At 45.2% G+C, this 22,615-nt stretch overlaps 1 protein-coding gene across 1 annotated transcript in view; it reads left to right on the forward strand.

Moving 5' to 3' along the window:
- The window catches only part of LOC126215300 (acetylcholine receptor subunit alpha-like), a 586,475-nt gene that overhangs the window by 520,091 nt on the left and 43,769 nt on the right, over positions 1–22,615 (forward strand). The window lies entirely within an intron of this gene.

The raw sequence follows: 22,615 nt of genomic DNA on the forward strand, positions 1-22,615 counted from the left end.
GCAGAAACAATGGCAATCCTTATTCTTGCTTTAGTCGATACTTTATTAACTGTCTTCTGAAGCTGAAAGTGTCATTTGTTTCTCTAATACAGTGAGGAAGGTTTCTACTGCTGAGGAGGACTGAGAAAGTGGCGGAACGATGGGTATTGCTCTGATGGGAACTGATGTGTTTGCCATGTTGTTCAGACGAGAGCATTCAGATCCAGGAGAGAGAGAGATGAGGGACAGTAGGATATGGGAATTTCTGTGCTCGTCTGCAGACACCCAGGATAGTTGTACACGGTGAAATATAACCGGTCAAAGAATCGAACATCTCAGATATAAGGAACACAGGCATTCGTGACGAGTTCCAGGCGACGTGAGCTTTCCTGAGGAAGGCCTTGCAGGGTATCGGTGACTGGGAGTATAAGTGTTTCTACAAATTTCTTTTTCAGGTCAAGATGGAAGAGCTTTTTTATATTTTTTTAGAGCGCGGAGAGATGATGGTGCCTTGTTGCACATTGCAGTTACGTGATGAGTCCAATTTAGATTCTCATCTATCATTACTCCTAGACTCCTTCTTGTAGGAGAGAAGATATTTGTTCCATTTAGTGATAAAGATGGTAGCGATTCCCGATATTTCGGGCTAGTGGGCCTACAATGACCAACCAGTACCACTCGGTTTCAGCTTTAACCCTGTGTCCGTTTCGGTACTGGACAAGAATTGGCACTGAGATTCTCGGTAGCTTCCTTCAAGTTTATTGTTTTTGCACTTAGATACGACTGAGGGTCGACGGCGTACATGTGGTACTTGCACTAGGACAGAACTCACCACACATCACATACGTACAGTGGAAAGAGCTGAGGGACGCCCGATACTGCCTGCCGGTCGCGGGGCACTGCTGGCGAGGCGTCAGCTGTCACCAACTGGCGAGCAATCTGGGCTGCTGGGCACAGCGAGTAACAGATGTCCAAGCACACGGTAGTCGTGCATCCGTGCAAGCTTCCAGTCATCCGCTAGCTTTATTTAGGCATAAGTTGTGCTGCGATGTTTACAGAAACCTGAATCTTATTTGTCTAATAAGTTGTTTGTAGTTCGTTAGCTGATTGTGGGCTATATATTCTAAGTCGGTAATCAGAGGGTGATGCAATTTTTCGCGGCTACAGCCATTGAGAATGATGTCGGTACTCCCATCGTCGAGAACCCTCGAGCGCGTTGTCGTACCTAGACCATCTCGTCAAACCACGCGACCTTAACCACACAGAAACTGCCTAGAACAGCAGGTGAAACGTAGCAACCGACATCGCAGGAGTGTGGCAGTGCTACGGGGTCTGATCAGTAAGGTGTGGCTGCAGCTGAAGAAACTCGTGGATTCTGTTCCTCGTGGGTGGGGGGTGGTATCACAAGTTACTAGCGTGGAGTGATCTGGGGCTGTCGCGCGTTCTCAGACAGAATGCGGAAACACAGCTCTATACTTGAGAAAGAGGCTGCGCGGCAGTCGTCCATTTTCCCACATAACTTTCTCCGTTGTGGAGATGAAGCCACGAAATGGCAGACAGTGGGTGGAAGTGCGTGCACTTGGGCCAGCCGTTCCCCACCGTGCAGTCAGATGTCAGCTGCTCTGTCCCTCTGCTGCTTTCCCATCATCGCCGCCTTTAGCGTCCAACAGATGAAACTTATTGTAAACGTATCGTGAGCACCGTATCTACGGAATATGCATGTGATCGATGTTTCAGTGCAGGTGCACAGCACTGTCCGACCTCACGCTGGACCGGGCAGAGCTGTCGGCAGTGCGCGGCATCTGGAGGCTGCCAGTTGGCTCCCACAGGAGACCTGCCCAAATATCCGGAACGCTTCAGGTGACCGCACGCGTAAAGCGGGAAACTGGGGTTCGAATCCTAGTGCGGCACAAATTTCGATCTGTCGCCACTGAGTTATTTCGATCCCCGATGCAGAAAAAGTCGAAAATTTCTTTCGTCAAGTAAATGATATACAGTTTCTGTAGGTCTTTCATTGAGTCACGAACTAATGGCTCGATGAAACAATTGACAGTGCTTATGCCTCACAACCTTTTTTAAATTTGGTTTGTCCACAGGCAGCACAAATCATAAATCGTGATCCAAATCCAGTCAGTTCCTTGTTTTTATTTTCAGTGCTACCTCAGTCAAAAATATAATTTCGCATCTTTAAATCTTGAACGCCACATTTCCTTTCCACGTTTTGGTTTGGATAGCGTGACTACGTGTATGTGAGCTAGAATGAACCTCCCCCCTCCAGAGGGTCACAGTGCTCTGTCGCAGAGGCTTGCGGCGGAGCGGCGCCCTGAAAAGTGACCCGTGTCACGGAGAGCGCATTCTTCAGATTCTGCGGGTATCCGCCCAGTGTTTTTCCGTGGACCTTTCTGTGAGGTCCTTATCTGTCAGGATCGTGAAAATGTTTCACCTGGATGGCCGAAATGGCAGGACGCCCGACGCACCGTAGCTTCTTTTTGAGACGTCACATAAGAACCTACCCACGGCAGGTCGTTTCCCACTCTGGAAGAAAAACAGTGTGTCGATTGGGAATCCGACGAAGACGTCAGAAAAGTACCGGAGGTAGCCTATTCTCTGTCGAAGAAAGCACCAGAATTGGACGACACGAATTCGTCCGTCTTGTCTCTACTGAGAGACTAGAATTCACGATTGGTGTAAAGAAGCGCTGCCGCATTTCGATCGGCAGTTTTAGCTTCTCGAAAGTATCCGTGTGGAGAGTTTTCGAAATGATAAGTGATAAACGGATTTGAGGCTTTGGACGCGAGGCGAGTGAGCTCGTATGTTCGGGCGAGAGGGGGACACTGAGGCCGTGTTGGCGTGTTGGCGCGCTGCAGACACACACATTCTGCAGCTCCGCCAGAACGAATGCTCGTTGTCTTCCAAACAGCAGCAGTCGCTGTTCGGTGCTGCCTTGCAGCTCTGTCACCCGGAGTACCGGGGTTGTTTCGTAAGTCAGGTAAATTTCCGCGAAAGAATGAAACATTTTTGTTGTGCCTTCACAGTTGGTAGGCTCGATTGTTCCGAGGATCGTATAAAGGATTTCAACAATGTACAGTATACAGTCCATTGTCGACAACCGTCTGAATTGGTGAATGTGTAGACCGCAATTGGAAATGGAGAAAACCGAGCCTCGCACAGTTATTTAATATTTGCATTTGAAGGGTTGGAGTGCTGCACAAATCAAAACAGAATCTGATGAATTTCGCACAGACTTGACACCATTATCGAAGACAATTTGCTTTTGGGTTAATGAATTTAAAAGTGATCGGACAAGGACCGAAAACGAGACGCTCTCCGGCCGTCCACTTGAGGTAAACAAATAGGAAACCGTCCAGGATACGGTAACGCAAGACCGCCGAATAAAAGTTCGTGAGATTGTTGAGACTGTAAGCATCTCAACTGGTTGAGTGCATAATATGCTCCATGAAGAACTGGTTGTGAAGAAGCTGTGTGTGTGTGTGTCGTGGCTGCAGCGCTTGTTCGCCATCGACCGATAGCGCACAACATTTCGACTCAATGTTTGGCGATGTTCAATCGCAACCCGTTGACTTTTTGCCCCGATTTGTGACTGTTGATGAAACCTGGATCCACCGAGTACACATCAGAGTCAAAACAGCAGTGAAAATAGTGGACAAGGGCTGGTGAGAGCGCACCAAAGAAGGCAGAGCCCATTGCGTCAGTTGGTGAGGTGATGGCCACTGTTTTTTGGGATTCCGCGAGAACAGTCCACACAGATTACTTGCAGAAAGGGAAAACCGTAATTGGACCCCATTACGTTTGATTGCTGGATCGTTTGAAGCTCGCGTTGGCTGAAGAGAGACCGAGGCTGGCATGCAAAAAAAGTTCTCTTCTACCAGGATAACGCACGATCCCACACATCAGCGATAAGAACGGCCAAAGTGCGTGACTTGGGCCTTCAACCGGTTCCTCATCGGCTCGGCACACCAGACTTAGAACCAGCTGACTTTATCCTCTTCCCTACCATCTAACTTTGACTTTCTGCGAAAAAATTTTCATCAAATGAGGAAGTTAATGTTGCAGTCAACGAGTATTTTGCAGCGTTTGACAGAATCTATTTTTCCGATAGGGTGAGAAAGTATAAGGGTCGCTGGACTAAATGTATATCCCTCAAAGGTGACTATGTTCATAAGGAAGTTGAGTTGTGTACGGATAAAAATTTTTTTCTTGTTGTTTAAACGGATTTATCAAATCGTCCTCGTTGATTCTATCAGATCACGGCATCCTCATTTAAAGTAGGAGCTATGGTAAATTATTACACCGACTTACCATCATGGTCAGCCATATATCAGTACGTACTTAACTTGATTAAATAGGTGTTTCAGCTGAATTAATGTTTATTTCTCTTTATATGTGATGTCACTCTTGATCTTTGTGTAATAAATTTATCCTCGAATATAATTTCTTATTCGAGAAGATATGATTCCGTGATCATTTTTTAATTGGTTCATGTATGACAGAGATAAAAGGAGTGTGATGCATTGTGCCAACTTCAGATCCACTCCAACTGCACACACCCCACGCAATTACAGAGCCTTCATCACCTCGAACGGTCCCCTGCTCACATGTAGGGTCCACTGATTCATGTGGTTCTCTTCATAACTGTACACTTCTATCCAAACGATGCAATTTGAAACGATACTCGTCCGACCACGCAACATACGTATTTCCAGTCAACAGTCCCATGTCAGTGTTAGACGAGGCCCAGGCGAGGCGTAAAGCTTTGTGTCGTGCAGTCATCGAGGGTACACGAGTGGGCCTTCAGCTCCGAAAGCCCATATCGATTATGTTTTGTTGAACGGATCGCACGCTGACGCTTGTTGATGGCCCAGCATTGAAATCTGCGGAAGGCTTGCAGTTCTGTCACGTTTAGCGATTCTCTTCATTCGTCGTTCGTCCCGTTCTTGCAGGATCTTTTTCCGGCCACAGCGATGTCAGAGAAATCGTCGTACGGGAAAATCCTCATTTCTTCGCTGCCTCGGAGGTGCTATATCCTATCGCTCGTGCGCCGACTGTAACACCACGTTATTTAAATCTTGATAACCTGCCGCATCCACCTGACAACTGCGCCAGACGCCTGTCTTATATAGGTGTTGCCGACTGGAGAGCCGTATTCTGCCTGTTTACACATCTCTGTGTTTGAATACGGATGCCTATACAGTTCCTTCGATGCTTCAGTGTAGATGTATAGTAGAAAGCACACAGTGTGTGTGTGGTGAGTGGACCAGCGGTGTTAGTGACTGATCACTTACATAACCAATATTAGAATCACTCAAAATTGTAACGATAGTGATCTTTTAAAAAAAATTAGTTTCGTCACAGAAAGACAATCAAACCCTTTTGGTTTTTTAGCCCTCAGAAAATTTAGTTTTAGCTTTTACGGGGTGATTACCTCCAAGTTGGGAAGTGATTATACTTGTTCCTTCTGATACCCGTGGCCGCCCCCGGTAGCTGAGTGGTCAGCGCGACGGACTGTCAATCCTAAGGGCCCGGGTTCGATTCCCGGCTGAGTCGGAGATTTTCTCCGCTCAGGGACTGGGTGTTGTGTTGTCCTAATCGTCATCATTTCATCCCCATCGACGCGCAAGTCGCCGAAGTGGCGTCAAATCGAAAGACCTGCACCAGGCGAACGGTCTACCCGCCGGGAGGCCCTAGCCACACGACATTTCATTTCATTTCTGATACCCATGATGCTGAAGAGCGCAGGAATTGATTAAATCAGACTAAGGAAATGGTTTCTGCTGAACAGTAGAACTTATGAAAGGCTTCAATTCCTATCCATGACTGGTTACGTTAAAAGCCAATTTTCAGTGAACTATGCTGTAAGTACTGTAATGGAATTAATTGGCTAAAATAATGTGTGCTATGGAAACTTTTTCAAATTTTTGCATATATGGAGAGGCAATGAATGGACTTTAATAAGTACGGCAGATCACTGAAAGAATCGTTAAAAAAACAGAACTCTGTTTTTTTCCTCAATTCACATGTTTACAGGAAATGTGTGGCTCCTCCATCTACCCCCTCCCCCCAACAGACACACTCCCCACCTCCCGATACTGCTGCAAAGCTGACATCGTCAGCGAATCGAGTAGCGAACGTTCGAAACGATTGTCACCCGCAAAAATTATTTCGTGGAGGTCATGGATTCAAGGATATCACTGCTGATTAGGTGTCCTTTTAATGGTGATTTTGTAGTCATTGGTAGATTTCGTTCCATTTCCCCTCCCCTACTGTCCTCTGACACCGTCGGATCGTATTTTTTCCAGCCTGTAGATGATCAACATTATTGTCAAGCAGGGAAGCAGGGCCTAAGTTACCAGCTGATATGTCGCCTGAAAAAAAAAAAAAAAAAAAAAAAAGTTCAAATGGCCCTGAGCACTATGGGACTTAACAGCTGAGGTCAACAGTCCCCTAGAACTTAGAACTACTTAAACCTAACTAACCTAAGGACATAACACACATCCATGCCCAAGGCAGGATTCGAAACTGCGACCGTAGCGGTCGCGCGATTCCAGACTGAAGCGCCTAGAACCGCTCGGCCACATCTGCCGGCATGTCGCCTGTCTTGGCAGACAGCGCGACAAGTGTGGTAAGACTCAAGATTTTGTGGCATCAGTCTGGCTGCCTCGTTCAGATATTTTATAAGCGATCATCCAGCCACACTTGACATTTTTGTAACTTAATGCTATAGTTCACGTACGGTTTGAATAGTACATTTGATCAGCGACTAAGTTGCAAATTTTACCTAATACACGATTGGGTACAAAAGATTTTGCGAATGTGAGTGAGAATGGATGAGGTGGTGTATTAAGCGAAATCATATTTCGAAGATTTTAGTGTGAGCAGCTTCAACCACAACTGTCTCGTAATACACTCCTGGAAATGGAAAAAAGAACACATTGACACCGGTGTGTCAGACCCACCATACTTGCTCCGGACACTGCGAGAGGGCTGTACAAGCAATGATCACACGCACGGCACAGCGGACACACCAGGAACCGCGGTGTTGGCCGTCGAATGGCGCTAGCTGCGCAGCATTTGTGCACCGCCGCCGTCAGTGTCAGCCAGTTTGCCGTGGCATACGGAGCTCCATCGCAGTCTTTAACACTGGTAGCATGCCGCGACAACGTGGACGTGAACCGTATGTGCAGTTGACGGACTTTGAGCGAGGGCGTATAGTGGGCATGCGGGAGGCCGGGTGGACGTACCGCCGAATTGCTCAACACGCGGGGCGTGAGGTCTCCACAGTACATCGATGTTGTCGCCAGTGGTCGGCGGAAGGTGCACGTGCCCGTCGACCTGGGACCGGACCGCAGCGACGCACGGATGCACGCCAAGACCGTAGGATCCTACGCAGTGCCGTAGGGGACCGCACCGCCACTTCCCAGCAAATTAGGGACACTGTTGCTCCTGGGGTATCGGCGAGGACCATTCGCAACCGTCTCCATGAAGCTGGGCTACGGTCCCGCACACCGTTAGGCCGTCTTCCGCTCACGCCCCAACATCGTGCAGCCCGCCTCCAGTGGTGTCGCGACAGGCGTGAATGGAGGGACGAATGGAGACGTGTCGTCTTCAGCGATGAGAGTCGCTTCTGCCTTGGTGCCAATGATGGTCGTATGCGTGTTTGGCGCCGTGCAGGTGAGCGCCACAATCAGGACTGCATACGACCGAGGCACACAGGGCCAACACCCGGCATCATGGTGTGGGGAGCGATCTCCTACACTGGCCGTACACCACTGGTGATCGTCGAGGGGACACTGAATAGTGCACGGTACATCCAAACCGTCATCGAACCCATCGTTCTACCATTCCTAGACCGGCAAGGGAACTTGCTGTTCCAACAGGACAATGCACGTCCGCATGTATCCCGTGCCACCCAACGTGCTCTAGAAGGTGTAAGTCAACTACCCTGGCCAGCAAGATCTCCGGATCTGTCCCCCATTGAGCATGTTTGGGACTGGATGAAGCGTCGTCTCACGCGGTCTGCACGTCCAGCACGAACGCTGGTCCAACTGAGGCGCCAGGTGGAAATGGCATGGCAAGCCGTTCCACAGGACTACATCCAGCATCTCTACGATCGTCTCCATGGGAGAATAGCAGCCTGCATTGCTGCGAAAGGTGGATATACACTGTACTAGTGCCGACATTGTGCATGCTCTGTTGCCTGTGCCTATGTGCCTGTGGTTCTGTCAGTGTGATCATGTGATGTATCTGACCCCAGGAATGTGTCAATAAAGTTTCCCCTTCCTGGGACAATGAATTCACGGTGTTCTTATTTCAATTTCCAGGAGTGTATTTTAGGCAGGGCGCTAATAAGCCTACCCTTGGTCGCCCTGAATGCACGAAACACACACACACACGCACACACGAGCTTTCTGTACTACAGATGTGGACCGCCTCGCGAGGAACCGCGTCTCTCGGTGGCCAGGGTTCGTACCCCCGCCCTCCCCTGCCAGCAGGTGTCTGCTGCATTTACCATGCTGCCGGCGCGCCGCGACACGCCGCTAATTGTGAGGGAGCCGTCGCCTCGCCTCGCCTCGCCTCGCCTCCGGTGTTTACCGCCCGCGGCGCTGGCGTCGCCGTGACAAAGCGCGCCCGCACCGCCCGGGGCTTCCCCGCGTTATGAGCTGGAAAATTACCCGCCGCCGCCGCGCGGTGGCGCTGCGCGCCGCCATTGTCTCGGGCCACAATGTGGCGGCCGCATTGTTTCTGGCGCCGTCAGCAGGCGCGGCCGTGACAGGCGTGCCGGATCATCCGATAGGGGGGGCGGCGGATCATCTGATGGCTGCAGCCGATGTGCGGGGACTCGTGCTGCAGCGTCTCACTGGGCACACCCGGGATCTGAGCTGCAAGTAGAGGGGCAATTCGAGTTACAATTCCGACACTTCACAACAGATGATGGCTCTATGAGATAATCAGTATGTTCAAACAAATTATCAGCAATGGCAATTGCTACTGAACTATTATCTCTGCAATTGGTTTGTGTGTGTTGGCTTAATAATTTGTTTGTGTCAGTTACTGACAGTGTTGGCTGGTTCAAATGGCTCTGAGCACTATGCGACTTCTGAGGTCATCAGTCGCCTAGAACTTAGAACTGCTTAAACCTAACTAACCTAAGGACATCACACACATTAATGCCCGAGGCAGGATTCGAACCTGCGACCGTAGCGGTCGCTCGGCTCCAGACTGAACCGCCTAGAACCGCACGGCCACTCCGGCCGGCTCTGACGGTGTTATTGCCTCGGTCTAGTGAACGCCAGTTTCGTCATGGGTGGGAACTACAGGGTGGCGCACGAAATGTGTTACCATTTTATTTTTGAATTTAAACTTTATTGTCAATACAATCTGAAAGGAACATATACTACAATGAAGAGCCGTCCATGGAGATTTGTTCTAACTCAGCACATGCTCAATATGTCCACCATTTCGTTTCCTAACTGCCTTCAAACGAACACTAAAGTTAGTGATTACCCTACGGCACATGTCTTCCGTAGTTTCATTGCAAGCTTGAAGAATAAGTCTTCTGAGCTCCATTAAATCACGTGGACGTTTCGGGAAAATTTTTTTCCTTTAGGTACCCCAAAGAAAAAATTCACATGGATTGAGGTCTGGACTATTTGGGGGCCAATTTTGTCCGTCATTGAAGCGACCTGGAAACCTGACTGAAATTACCCACATGTCGAAATGCTCGTGTAAAAACTCCAACACAGTGTATGCAGTATGTGGCCTCGCTCCATCTTGCATGAACCACTGCTTGTTGAAGGGCAAGGCAGTAGCAAGGAGCTGTGGAATGAAGCTATTGCGAAGCATGCTCAAATAACGCTCGCTGTTCACAGTTTCTTCAAAGAAAAAGGGTCCAATATGTCCGTGACTGGAAATTGCTGCCCACGCTGTAATCCTCGGAGCATAATGTTGTTGTTCATGAAGCACTTGTGGGTTTTCAGTGGCCCAAAACCGTACATTTTCTTTGTTAACCACACCGTCTAAATGAAAATGAGCCTCGTCTGAAAACCAAACGTTGTTGAGAGTTTTTTCCTATCCTCCACCCACTGAGCAAACAGTAGTCTCTGCTGCTTGTGTTCTTCAGTGAGCTTCTGTGCACAGGTCATCTTGTACGGGTACATATGGAGGTCACTTTTAAGAATGCGTTGAAAGGAGCGTCTGGATATTCCCAGTTGCACTGCTGCCTTTCTACACGATTTCCCGGGACTTCTCTGTACAGAAACTCGTACCGCTGCAGTATTCTCTGGCGAACAAACAGGCTTAGGCCGAGGTCGCTTCGCTTTCAATACTGTTCCTTCCTGTACAAATTTATCGTACAACATGTGGATGGTCTTCTTGCAAGGGACCCATCGTGTGTTAAACTGTTGTCGAAAATGCCTCTGAGTCACAACAAGGCTTTTGGTTTCATGAAAAAGTAACACAATTGCCGATCGTTGCTGTGTCGTCAGTCTTCTATTGTCAGCCATTGCTGCTTACTAGTCTCCTAGTGGCAGTATCGTGAATTACACGTCATTTGGTAACTCATTTGTTTTTCGAAGCTCTGCTGGTACTGCTGTAGAGATCCCAGCAGGATATCTAATGTGCGTCGTAAATTGTGCAAGAAACAATTGTTCAAATGGTTCAAATGGCTCTGAGCACTATGGGACTTAACATCTTTGGTCATGAGTCCCCTAGAACTTAGAACTACTTAAACCTAACTAACCTAAGGACAGCACACAACACTCAGCCATCACGAGGCAGAGAAAATCCCTGACCCCGCCGGGAATCGAACCCGGGAACCCGGGCGTGGGAAGCGAGAACGCTACCGCACGACCACGAGATGCGGGCGAAACAATTGTTAACACATTTCGTGCGCCACCCTGTTGTTTGCTACTTTCATTAATTGCATTTTCAGGTAGGAATGCATTTTGCTCTCCATTCTGTCTCAACGGTACCTTTTCCATCTGTTTTCTGCATAATTTTGAAAATGTGATGCCTATCTTCCTCCTGTTCCTTCGACTCGCTCACAACAGTCAGAGTTCATATTTCGAATTCTAAGCTCCGCACATTTACGTTTCCAGCCTGTTCACTTCTGATGTTTACATTGCTGTCAGGGACGTCGCTAGTTTCGGGTAGCTGTTTCTCGTGAGCTGCCACTCTCTCTGCGCAGACACTTAATTCAAATCTGCACAACAACGGCACACGATTAACCGACTACGCATTATCTGTGCCACTGTGTCGTTGTTTAACGTTGTTTCCAAAAATCTCGGAAAGTTCTTGATCAATTCACTTAAAATTTTTACACGATTCTCTAGTAAACATTTAGACGCACCGACTGCAAGAAAGAAACTGCTCTGTTGTGAAAATGTGCCGTTCCGTTTCCTTTCTCGCAGCCAGTGTTAACTGCGATAGCAGGGCATTTCAACCATTAGACAAATTATTTATGCCATATATATTTTGTCTCCTGGTACATAATCGTAAACAAAATTGTATAGAGAACAGTGTGCTGTTTTGTTATCTTCCTCTTACTCGGTTTTAACAGAAATCAGGAAAGCTGTTTTTATAGATTATCGGCCTATGATCTAAATGGTCGTAGACTTTGTAATCCTACTCGTTGGCGGATTAGAACTATGGGAAATGCTGTCGTCGATGCTGCTACTCTCAGAGATCTGGGAGGGCAGGGGGGGCGGGAACAAGGGGGATTAGGCCATATATCCAATTCCCACACATATTTGGCTACTGGAAAGCATTGCCAGGTTCACTAGTTACTACAAAATTTCGAGATAAAATTAGATATTAAACATTTTAGATTGCAACCTTCATAATCTGTATCATCCTAAATCTATTCGGAATCAGTCTCCAGATTACTAAAAGAGGAAAGTAGGCAAGGAGACGGAGATAGCCATCTGGTGGGGACGTTACGAGGCCATCTAAAACACTCGTACATCTCTGTTGACATATGATATGGCGAATGAGGAGAGTTTCAAATGGCTGCACGCATAAAACCATCGACAGTGGAACGGGTGACACTGACCCGGAGTCCCTGTGGGCGACTGCGGCACACCGAGGAGCCCTGGAGCTGGAGCTGCGGGGAAGACGGGCACTCGGGATTTCAAACGTTAACGGCGACAGTGGAAGCCTTAGGAGAGCACAGAACCCCGCCTACAATCTGGTAGCCTCCAGGAACGAAATGGCGGAGACCGCCTGTAACACTTTATCGATTAGGAGTAGGTTTATTTCATGTAACTATGTATCTGCAATTTATGAAGTGTGTATTCTGTGTTGTTTAAACTCCTCGATGTATGGCAAGAAAATTAGAGTTTCGGGACGTATATATGGAAAAAGCAAAAGAATATGTTCAAATTTTAAATTATTATAATATGAATATGTTTATAAAAATATATGTTCGTTAAAAGCTGTTCCATGCCTAGGGCACTTGTATTTGTAACATGAAAACTCTGTAGGGAAGTCCCTCTGCAACGAAAGTGGCTTTGGCGGTCGAACTGTCAACGGCAGCCGGTGATGTGGCCGAGCGGTTCTAGGCGCTACAGTCTGGAACCGCGCCACCACTACGCTCGCACATTCGAATCCTGCCTCGGGCATGGATGTGTGTGATGTCCTTAGGTTAGGTTAGGTTTAAGTAGTCCTAAGTTCTAGGGGACTGATGACCTCAGATGTTAAGTCCCATAGTGTTCAGAGACATTTGAACCATTTGTCAACGGCATGCAAGTACACCTCGGTGGTGCTAAGAGAGGCAATTGGAAGCTGCATTAGAAGGGATTTGGCTCGGATGTCGATCTGGCTGTTATTTGGTATTCACGGAATAGTGGAATGGCTGTAATATGTTGAAAATCCGACGCCAAGAAGAGACTCTACGGAGCATTCGCACATCGAGAGCGGTGAGTAAAGTTAGTCGCCATTTCGCCTGCCACCAATCTTCGCCACTGCTTCACAAACTCCATACGTTCAGTTACGTAATATGTGTTGGCACGGACCAGTTAATCTGTGTGTTGTTTCAATAATAATCACATAAAAAATAAATTCGTGTCCGGAAGCACATTTTCAATCCCGATCACGAACCTACGCAGGGTCCTCACCTAAGGGCTACTAAAACCGAGTATCCTGATTTAAATGAACAATTCTTGCATTCGTGTCTTTAAAAGTGATTTTTTGGCTAAACTAAAAGGAGTAGTGAAAGTTTAAGTAACAGTGATATTTATGCTTTGTTAATGAATTACTCCAAATGAAATTCGTAAGGTAGGAAGTTGAAGTACAAAAATTCAAAGATCAATTAATAGGAAAGTGAACTTGGATAGGCTTTTGGTAAAGTATCCTTAGTTTATTATAAAATAAAGTTTTGTAGGTTTACAGTGCAACATTATGTAGATATTATTGCAAAGAATACCTGCTTCAGAAGTAATTAGAGTTCAAGTACTATGAAACGTCCCCTTAGAAAAATTATACAAGACAGCGCTTAAACTGACACACAATATTTTTAGCGCAACGCAATCTGACTTTCAAAAATCCCTACAAAAAAATGGCCCTGACTAACATTAACCTATACGTTTCACAAATCGCTTACCTCACAAATATCTTGGTTACTCGAACTACTGCAATACAGCGAGCGCCACTACTGCCACCTAAATAAAAGATTCAAACTATGGAAGGCACTAGCTACTAATAGGAATAGTTAGCAAATGAAAGATTTTGATAAAGAACAAACAATGTATTTACCTTAATAGTCATAATATATATAGCAGTTCATGACATCCAGTCTTACAAATTTCAAAACTCCGCCATTTCTCTCCCCACATCCACCACTGCTGGCGGCTCACCTCCAACTGTGCAACGCTACGCGCTGTTAACATCCAGCTGCCCAACACTACAATGGCGAGTATTACAACAATGCCAACCTAGCCACAGACTGCACACAGCACAGCCAGTGATTTTCATACAGAGCGCTACGTGGCGTTACCAATAAGAAAACAGAAACAGCCTACTTACATAGCCCCCATGCCCCCCCTCAAAAATTTTTACAAATTGTTTTGGGCACTGGCCAATACATATTTGTTAAAAACTGTAATTCCAGATTCTGCAAAAATATGTAACACGCTCTTGAGGATGCGATTGTGTTGTTCCCATGAGGCTTCTGCTATCAGAATATCGTCCACATATAAGGTGATGTGACGTTTTAAGAACTCAGGTAATATGGAATTTAGCCCGCAAATGAATGCTGCCGAAGAAATGTTCAAACCAAAAGGAAGTTTCTGAAACTGATAACAAACGGCGAAACAAAGGATAGCTGTGTATTTTCTACATTCTGGATGAAGTTGGATCTGATAAAAGCTGGATCTGAGATCAATGGAAGACAACACTTTTACACCATTAAAATTTTGAAGAAGTTCTTCCAACGTTTGCGGCCTGTCTGTTTCAGGAATAATGATAGTATTGATTTGTCTCAAATCTAAGACAAGCCTGATCGATCCATTTTTCTTCTCAACAACATGTAATGGGTTGTTGTATGAGCTTACTGCAGGCTCAATAATGCCCTCGTCAAGCAGAGATTGTATTTCTGTTCTAACACGGTCCCTATAATGTGCTGGAATTATGTATGGTCTAACACAAAATTTAGTATGCTCACGAACACGAAATTGGTATTGAAATCCCTTGATTGTTCCTGTTTTGTGAGTAAAAACTGTGGAACGCGCTTCTAAAATCTCAATTCTCAATTGTTTGAATTTTATTCTGAATTAACTCATTAGTTTCAAATATGCCGTCGATATCATCCCTGTCAGTACTTGCAGAGTGATTGTTAGTGTCTAGTTCCGTAGAAAATTCCGAACTGTTGTCTAACAGAAGGTAAAGCCGATTAATTTCCTCGTCATGGTTTGAGAGCCAATCTTCAAATTTCAAAGCTATTGACTTACCTTCTTTCTCTAAACTTATTTCAGCATCGTGAAAGTTTAAGATTGCTTTGTATTCATTCAAAAAGTCTACTCCCAATATAATTTCCGTCGACAATAATGGAACAATGAGAAAGTTCATAGAGAAGCTGTGGCTTTGACAAAAGAATTCTAAGTTGGTTTGTTGGCGTACATCTACACTTTTTCCAACGATTGCACCTTGTAATTTAATCTTATGTAACGGAAGTGTGGGGCAATCGTTCGATTTGTTGCATTTGCTAAAGGCTGTTTCACTAATTACTGAAATGGGACTGCCAGAGTCAAGTACTGCAGTAAATTTTACGTCATTTACTGTAATGTGAATCACAGGATATGCAATGTTGTTATGTTTTACGTCGTGTTCCTGGAGTAAGATGTCCCTAATGTCTTCCATTTTTACGTAATTACTAGCTACGGCAGCTGCATCGGCAGTTTCATACCTACTTTTTGTGGCTGCCTGCGGTGTGAGTCATTGCCTATTGTCTCTTTTTTGGCGCGCGTCGTTATTGGGATTTGGAGACCTAACTTCTACAAATTCACCTTGTCGAGAGGGCCCTGCTCTGTTTGAATCCCGCCAGTTCTGATGAAATTCAGGTCTGTCGTTACGATCATATCGTCTGTCGTCATGTTGGTAGATTCCATAGTTTCTTTCTTGTCGGTCACGTGGTGGAGAATTTCTCCCTGAATCGTAACTGCGCGCTGGACCGTTGCGTCTAAAGTTATTCTGTCTCCCCTGATAATATTTATTTTGGTTCCCATATTGTCTGTTCCTCTGATTGTCTCTGCGATAGTCATTACCGTGGAGAGGTGATCTTTCCCTGTAATTATTACTACTCTGCCAACGGTTGTCATACGGGTGGTGTCTGTTTTGGTCACGATTTGTGTTGTGAGAATAGCCTTGTCGTGTCCAGTTATTATTTCTTTCATCGCGGAATTGCGACGGATGTGACCTGTAATTGTTGTGTTCCTGTTTTCGCGTTCCGCAATTGTCAGTGTCAATTTCTAATTCTTGTAAGAGTCGTCCTTCACTGTGACAATCGTGAATGACCGATCGCATTCTTACAGCTGGTTCATTCTCTAAGTAGCCACACATAAATTCTAATCTGTGTTCTAATGACCAGTTGGGAGGAAAACAATGAGAGAATTGGTGGAGCCATGCTTGTGGATGAATGTCGTTGCCAGAATTCTTAAATGTTTTGAATTTACGTGTAGTAATGAACAGCTTATAGTCAAAATCATCATTTCGGCGAGTCGCATGTCGGTCATTGTTACGTCGTTTCGGCGTTTCCATCTCAAAATTCGGTTTACCTTGCCAATTTCTTTCATAATTTCCGAAGTGCCCTGTGTTATTATTTTGTGGCTGTTCCGTATTTCTATGTCCCTCTTCTCGTATTGGAGCGCGAGTGTCCTCTGAAATACGTAATTCTTGTATTACCTGTGTCAGCTGATCTTGTACTTCCCGGATTTCTCTTTGGTGTTGATTCAAATTTTGTTTCAGTTTCCTAATTTGTTCGCACTCTTCTGTGTCATTAAAGACTACCGGTTTTGCGTCATTCAGATTGTCATCTACCTTCGTAGATAAATTATTTAGCTGATCCGAAAGTTCAACTACTTTCTCTGATAATGAACTAATTTCCTCCATGTGTCTTTCTGAACCAATTTTCAGAGTATCTACTGTGTCCTTTAAGTTTTCCTGAGTTTTTGCAAGTTGCGTAACCGAATCGGTAGATGCAACTGAGTCAATTTTAACTTGCAGGGTCTCATGATTCTGATGAACAATAGTTTGCAGTTCTTTTATGGCTGCTTCGTGATTCTGTAATGCATTTTCATGCCGCGAAAAAATAGGTTGAAAATGCTCACAAATCTGTGTTTTTACGTCATTACAGGCTTTTTGACACTTCGATTCAATGTTATGTAACTTAGTAGTTAAATCTTCACGTGTTTGTTCAAGTGTGGTGTCTAACTTTTGAAGCTTTTGCTGTGTTTGTCTCTGATTTTGTTCCATTGTGCCTAACTGTTGCTGTGTTTGTCTCTGATTTTGTTCCATTGTGTCTAACTTTTGAAGATTTTGTTCCATTGTGTCTAACTTTTGAAGATTTTGTTCCATTGTGTCTAACTTTTGAAGATTTTGTCCCATTGTTCAAGCGTTGTGTCTAACTTTTATAGCCATTGTCCCATCTGTTGCATTAACTGTAATAACAATGCACTGGTGTCTGAAACATGTTCCTCAGTGCTTTTCGGCAGTGAAGTTGCACCGGCAACATCCACATTTTGACAAGCGGAAAATGATTCTCGACTTATTTGAGAAAACGGTTAGGACCCAAAACCTGAATCTAGAGTATTTGCAAGATTGTGTCCTGTCATTTCGGATTCCTGAGGCGAACTGTTGCTGACCGATCGATCGATAATGCTTCCCTGTTCACTAATTGTTTCACTGTCTACACCATTATTTGCCGCCCGTTTCATTTCCCTATGCACAATTACCAAATTAATACTTTGAACATTAGTTAATTCATTACTCGGTGGCGCTAACACACTGCTTTCGTCTTCACTGTCATTTATCAGTTTACTTTGGAGCCTAGTATTACGTTTTTCACACGCCGTTATTGTCACAATAACACAGAAAAACACAATTGGAAGAGTAAAATAAGAAAACACATTAACATAGCACTGAAAATAATATCTAGTTAATTGCAAGCGCAGCTGCGAAATACTTGATGCAAATTTACATGCGTGCCACACCTGTTTTAATGTACAACAATTAAAGACTACAACTACAAAGGAGATTCTCTCTACAATTACGCGCTAGCAATAAACAAAATCTACACTAATTACACAAACTACAAGAAAAAATCAGAAGATTCCAGTGAGGTATCCTCAGCTAAGGGTCGACATATGAAACGTCCCCTTAGAAAAATTATACAAGACAGTGCTTAAACTGACACACAATATTTTTAGCGCAACGCAATCTGACTTTCAAAAATCCCTACAAAAAAATGGCCCTGACTAACATTAACCTATACGTTTCACAAATCGCTTACCTCACAAATATCTTGGTTACTCGAACTACTGCAATACAGCGAGCGCCACTACTGCCACCTAAATAAAAGATTCAAACTACGGAAGGCACTAGCTACTAATAGGCATAGTTAGCAAATGAAAGATTTTGATAGAGAACAAACAATGTATTTACCTTAATAGTCATAATATATATAGCAGTTCATGACATCCAGTCTTACAAATTTCAAAACTCCGCCATTTCTCTCCCCACATCCACCACTGCTGGCGGCTCACCTCCAACTGCGCAACGCTACGCGCTGTTAACATCCAGCTGCCCAACACTACAATGGCGAGTATTACAACAATGCCAACCTAGCCACAGACTGCACACAGCACAGCCAGTGATTTTCATACAGAGCGCTACGTGGCGTTACCAATAAGAAAACAGGAACAGCCTACTTACAGTACATATAAATCTTTAATGAAGAGATTTACGGTAGTATTGTTAGAAGAAAAATTATGCACAATTTTAAAGAAGGTGTATTTTTGGTACCCATCGTGAAAGATTCCCTTTTTTAAGTTAATGGAGCCCAGTGTTGTATTTTATTGTCTTGCAAAGTAATTTAAGTGAATGATAAGCTTTTACAGTTACTCTTTACTCTAGTAATAATCAAAGATTTGACTAGTGAAACTATACTAATTTATGGGTCCCCATCATATTCTCCACCTATTACTGTTACTAAGGAAAACTGCTATTTAGAGAGGAGCTTAAACTGTTTATTTATGGCGTTATTCATCTTTATTTGTGTTTTTTTTATGTCAGTCAAGATAGAAGCCGCTCATGCCCAAATTTAGTTCTGCACTTAATGCAGTGGCATTTCCGTATTTGATTAAGTAATGCTAACGACTGTGGCCGTCATTAGTATGAGCTCGGTGCAGGTTTGCTCCCCATAATTTAGTGTTGTGTGTGTTGTTGGTAACTGCTGCTACACACAGTACAGAGTGCACTGTGACAGTTTGTATCCTGTTTGCTATTCAAAGGGAAATCCAACAAAAGTAACTTCAATAACTAACATGACATATTCTCAAATATATATTTCCAAATTAATGTGCATAATAGGGCTGGCGACCGTTCATTTGTTTCATTCATTTATGATTTTACCACTTTCGTTAACTCCCAAGATTAAAGCCCGTTTGGTTTTCACCAAATTCGAAATTATAGTCCGATTCTCTTGTCCATTAGGCAGACACGCGGTCGAAACTGAGAGGTCAGAGGGTAGCTTCGGCGTGTTTCGCGGCACGACCGTGTCACCCGCCAAACTGTGAACGGCGCGCCTGGTACCGGGGTGAAGACCCGTCGCTTCCGCTCAGCCGCGGAGGTCAGTCGCACAAGAAGCGGAAGTCGCCTGGCTCTCAGGCCGTCTTGCTATCCAAACACTGCTGTAGACGCCGACTTTCATCACTGGCCGATTCGTATTAATAAATATTCGTATGTAAATAGCACACATGATGTTTCCTATGTCTTTATGCCTCGTGAAGGGAATACGCAGAGTACGAGTGGGTATTTACTTCGCGTATCGACCACCTGCCTCGTTCCCTCGTCTCCGGTTTCCGTTTAGTTAATGTCGACTTCTGCTGTAATATCGATTATGTTAGTTCTTTCCTACTTCGTGACACTGGTAGCTTTCGTCGACGAATCGGAGCCCTCCGGCGCCTGAGACCTCCACCGGCGATCGTGGTCCTGAATCAATTAACATGTTGTACTTCTTTTATCACAGTCAAGTGTTGTTCAAGTAGCAGGATTTCATTGCTTTCAATTTCTAGAATGTTCGGAAGTGTTATTCCATCTCGGTTAATCGACTTAGTTATTTTACGAGAGAAGCACGTGGAAAAGCACTTCGCATTGTTCCCAACTGATGTCGCCACGTGCATTTACGAGTGGTCTCTCATTTGACTAATTAAGTGCTGTGTTTTCTCGGCCACCCGGTATCAGAAGTTACATCTCGATCGGCTTCATGTCTTCGAGTAATCTTTGATTCGTTCTTGTGAACCACATGTGGAACACAGTAATCAGTGTGCAGTTTCCCATCTGAGTCCATTACCCTCGGCAATTAGTCGACTTCAGATGTCACTGTTACGCGATTGCGCTTGTGGAATACGAGAGTGTAATTCGTGTTTCGGAACTGGTGGACTCCTCAATCCGGCCGAGTAGTGCCTGTTTTGAGTCGTGTATAAATCGGGTAGAATATCAATACAAGAATATTGACACAAACAGTGGTTACGGTTACTACAAGCCACACCACAAGTTGGGAAACGTGGCCAAGTTTCTAGTAGTTTACGGTCGAGTTGAGATTTTCACAAATGTTTTATTCGTATCTTACAGAAAGTAGCAGTACGGCAATAAACAGCCTTTTAAACACGCCGCTAACGCCAATCAAAGTAATTTATAGCAATACAACAATTTTAAAAAATTTAAAGAACATTAGTAAACAGGCTACTAAAGTAAATACAGAACTTTGTTAATAAAGTATGGTGAGGTATTGAAGCTACCAACACCGGCATTAAAAAAATTAAACAGGTCTCAGCGAACACACGATTAATGGCAATAAATGCAATTTATAAACTTGGGGGAATTTAAAAGAATTTTAAACAAAAGTGTCCAACAGATATGACGGACCCGTGTAAGGCGGCCACAAATCACCCACTCAGGGATGGTCAGTCTAGGCAGAACACTGACCAATTTAAATACGCCCGTAAACACAATTGCCACTCTCAGGCTGGTCACTGCACCGACTTTTAGCCAGCGAAAACTTGTTATAAGATGGCTCAACTTGCCGGCAGAATTAGAGCTAACCTCGTGCAGGGAAACATTACACCACACAGTCTTGAATGAGCGACCACAGGATCAACCAACAAGAAGCACGAGTTTACTCATAACCCACGACAGAATAGCGAAACAATTAAACTGCCAAAACAACACCTCCCATCGGACAGTAACGAGAGGAGGAGGAAAGATCATTGTCTTCAATTACACCGGTGCCAGGGACAGGAAACCCGGTCGCCGGAGGCCACAAGGCAGAAGAGACGCTGGTTACACAAAATTATTACTTAATGATTAAACCTTCCACGAACTTAACTTGCAATTATACTTAAACAGGCAGTACACGACCTCCGATGGCAAGGATCCACACATCCGACCGCGCACGCGTCGCCAGCGTACCCAACAGGCCACGGTCACGCGACAACACGCTCTGTCACCGGAGTTCACATCTCCTCTGCAACGTTGACAGGTAGTAACCGCTCCTTCGTGTTAGGTGTCTCCTTTTAAACTCCAGTGTTGAAACGGAGGATTTAAAGAAGCTTGTTAACGTCCCACCGAGGCGAAATGAACAGCAACTACTCGTGGGGCGATTCTGTATACAACCGACACGCGGGGAGCTCTTCCGTCAACTCGACCCGCTCGTTACACACAGCCGACGTACATCACGTGGCGACTCGGTACAGCCGACCACGCCTGCTTCGCGCTGGAGAGCCACACTGCCCTCCCGTGTCCACCACACTCTCTGCTCTCAACGCCCCTACTTCCGGGCCACCACCCGAGGTTACAACCGGTCAAACGTCTCACTTCCTCCATGGCAGTTTCCCGGAAGCAAAACGCAGATATCCATAGCAGATGGAAAAGGCAACCGAGCAGCCACTTAATGACAGACAACGTATCCAACAAACATGTCAGGGGAAGAAAAGGAAAACCAATGCAATCTAAACACGAGGTGTAGCACGAGTCGATACACGGCTCAAATATCTTCCGGTTTCCCGTGTACCTAACCACCACGCCTCTATACCTTCTCGTAAGATTCATAAGCTGCTTTCACCTTTGGAATTAGTTTCCCCTCCAGTAATTATTGTCTTTGAGGAACTATAATCTTATTACGTGTTCAGTGTTATCTAGGTCGTACGAAGCAGGTTGTTATGCCCAATAACAAATTCTGATCCGTTTTTCAAGATTAAGTCTAGGTCAGCTTAGCTCCTCTCCTCCTCTTCTCCTTCAGACAGCCGCTCCTCGTGAAAAGACTAATGCAACAGGTTTTGAAAGGCGAGAATATAGCTGTAACATTGTCTTATGTTCAGATAATCTAACCCACCTCGTCTGTAGCCAGATTCGTTCGAGAGGAGCCCTTCCGTTGCGCATAATTCAAATCAGTGTTCCTCGCTAATTTCAGAGCCCGATCGACCGTCATTAATCCTCAGTACACTAATTATTCCGCTCCGGTTGTGACCACTTACAGAATCGTCAAGGAACTGATCAGCTTCGACCACCAGAGGCGAAGAGAACGCATGTCGGTTTTTCAAGAGGGACGATTACGGTGCGGTTTTCGCAGCCAGCCCCAAGACTGCTTCTATGCAGCTCACCACACTGGTGCAGACCACTCCCCCCATTTGATTGTGTTGGCTGTGTCTCCCTCTACAATATCGCTCCTCTTCCCCACACGCCTCACTGCAGTACCAGACTGACAATTCTTTGCCACCTCCTCCCAAACTACACTTCTTCTCCTCAAGTTGTTCCATAAACTTCTCTTTCCCAAAATTCGATTGAGTACCTGTTCATTAATTTTTCGATCTGTCCATCTAATTAGCGTCACCTTTCGGAAGCTTATTGTTCA

Source organism: Schistocerca nitens, chromosome 12 (genome assembly GCF_023898315.1).
Source record: "Schistocerca nitens isolate TAMUIC-IGC-003100 chromosome 12, iqSchNite1.1, whole genome shotgun sequence".
NCBI classification, from domain to species: Eukaryota; Metazoa; Arthropoda; class Insecta; order Orthoptera; family Acrididae; genus Schistocerca; species Schistocerca nitens.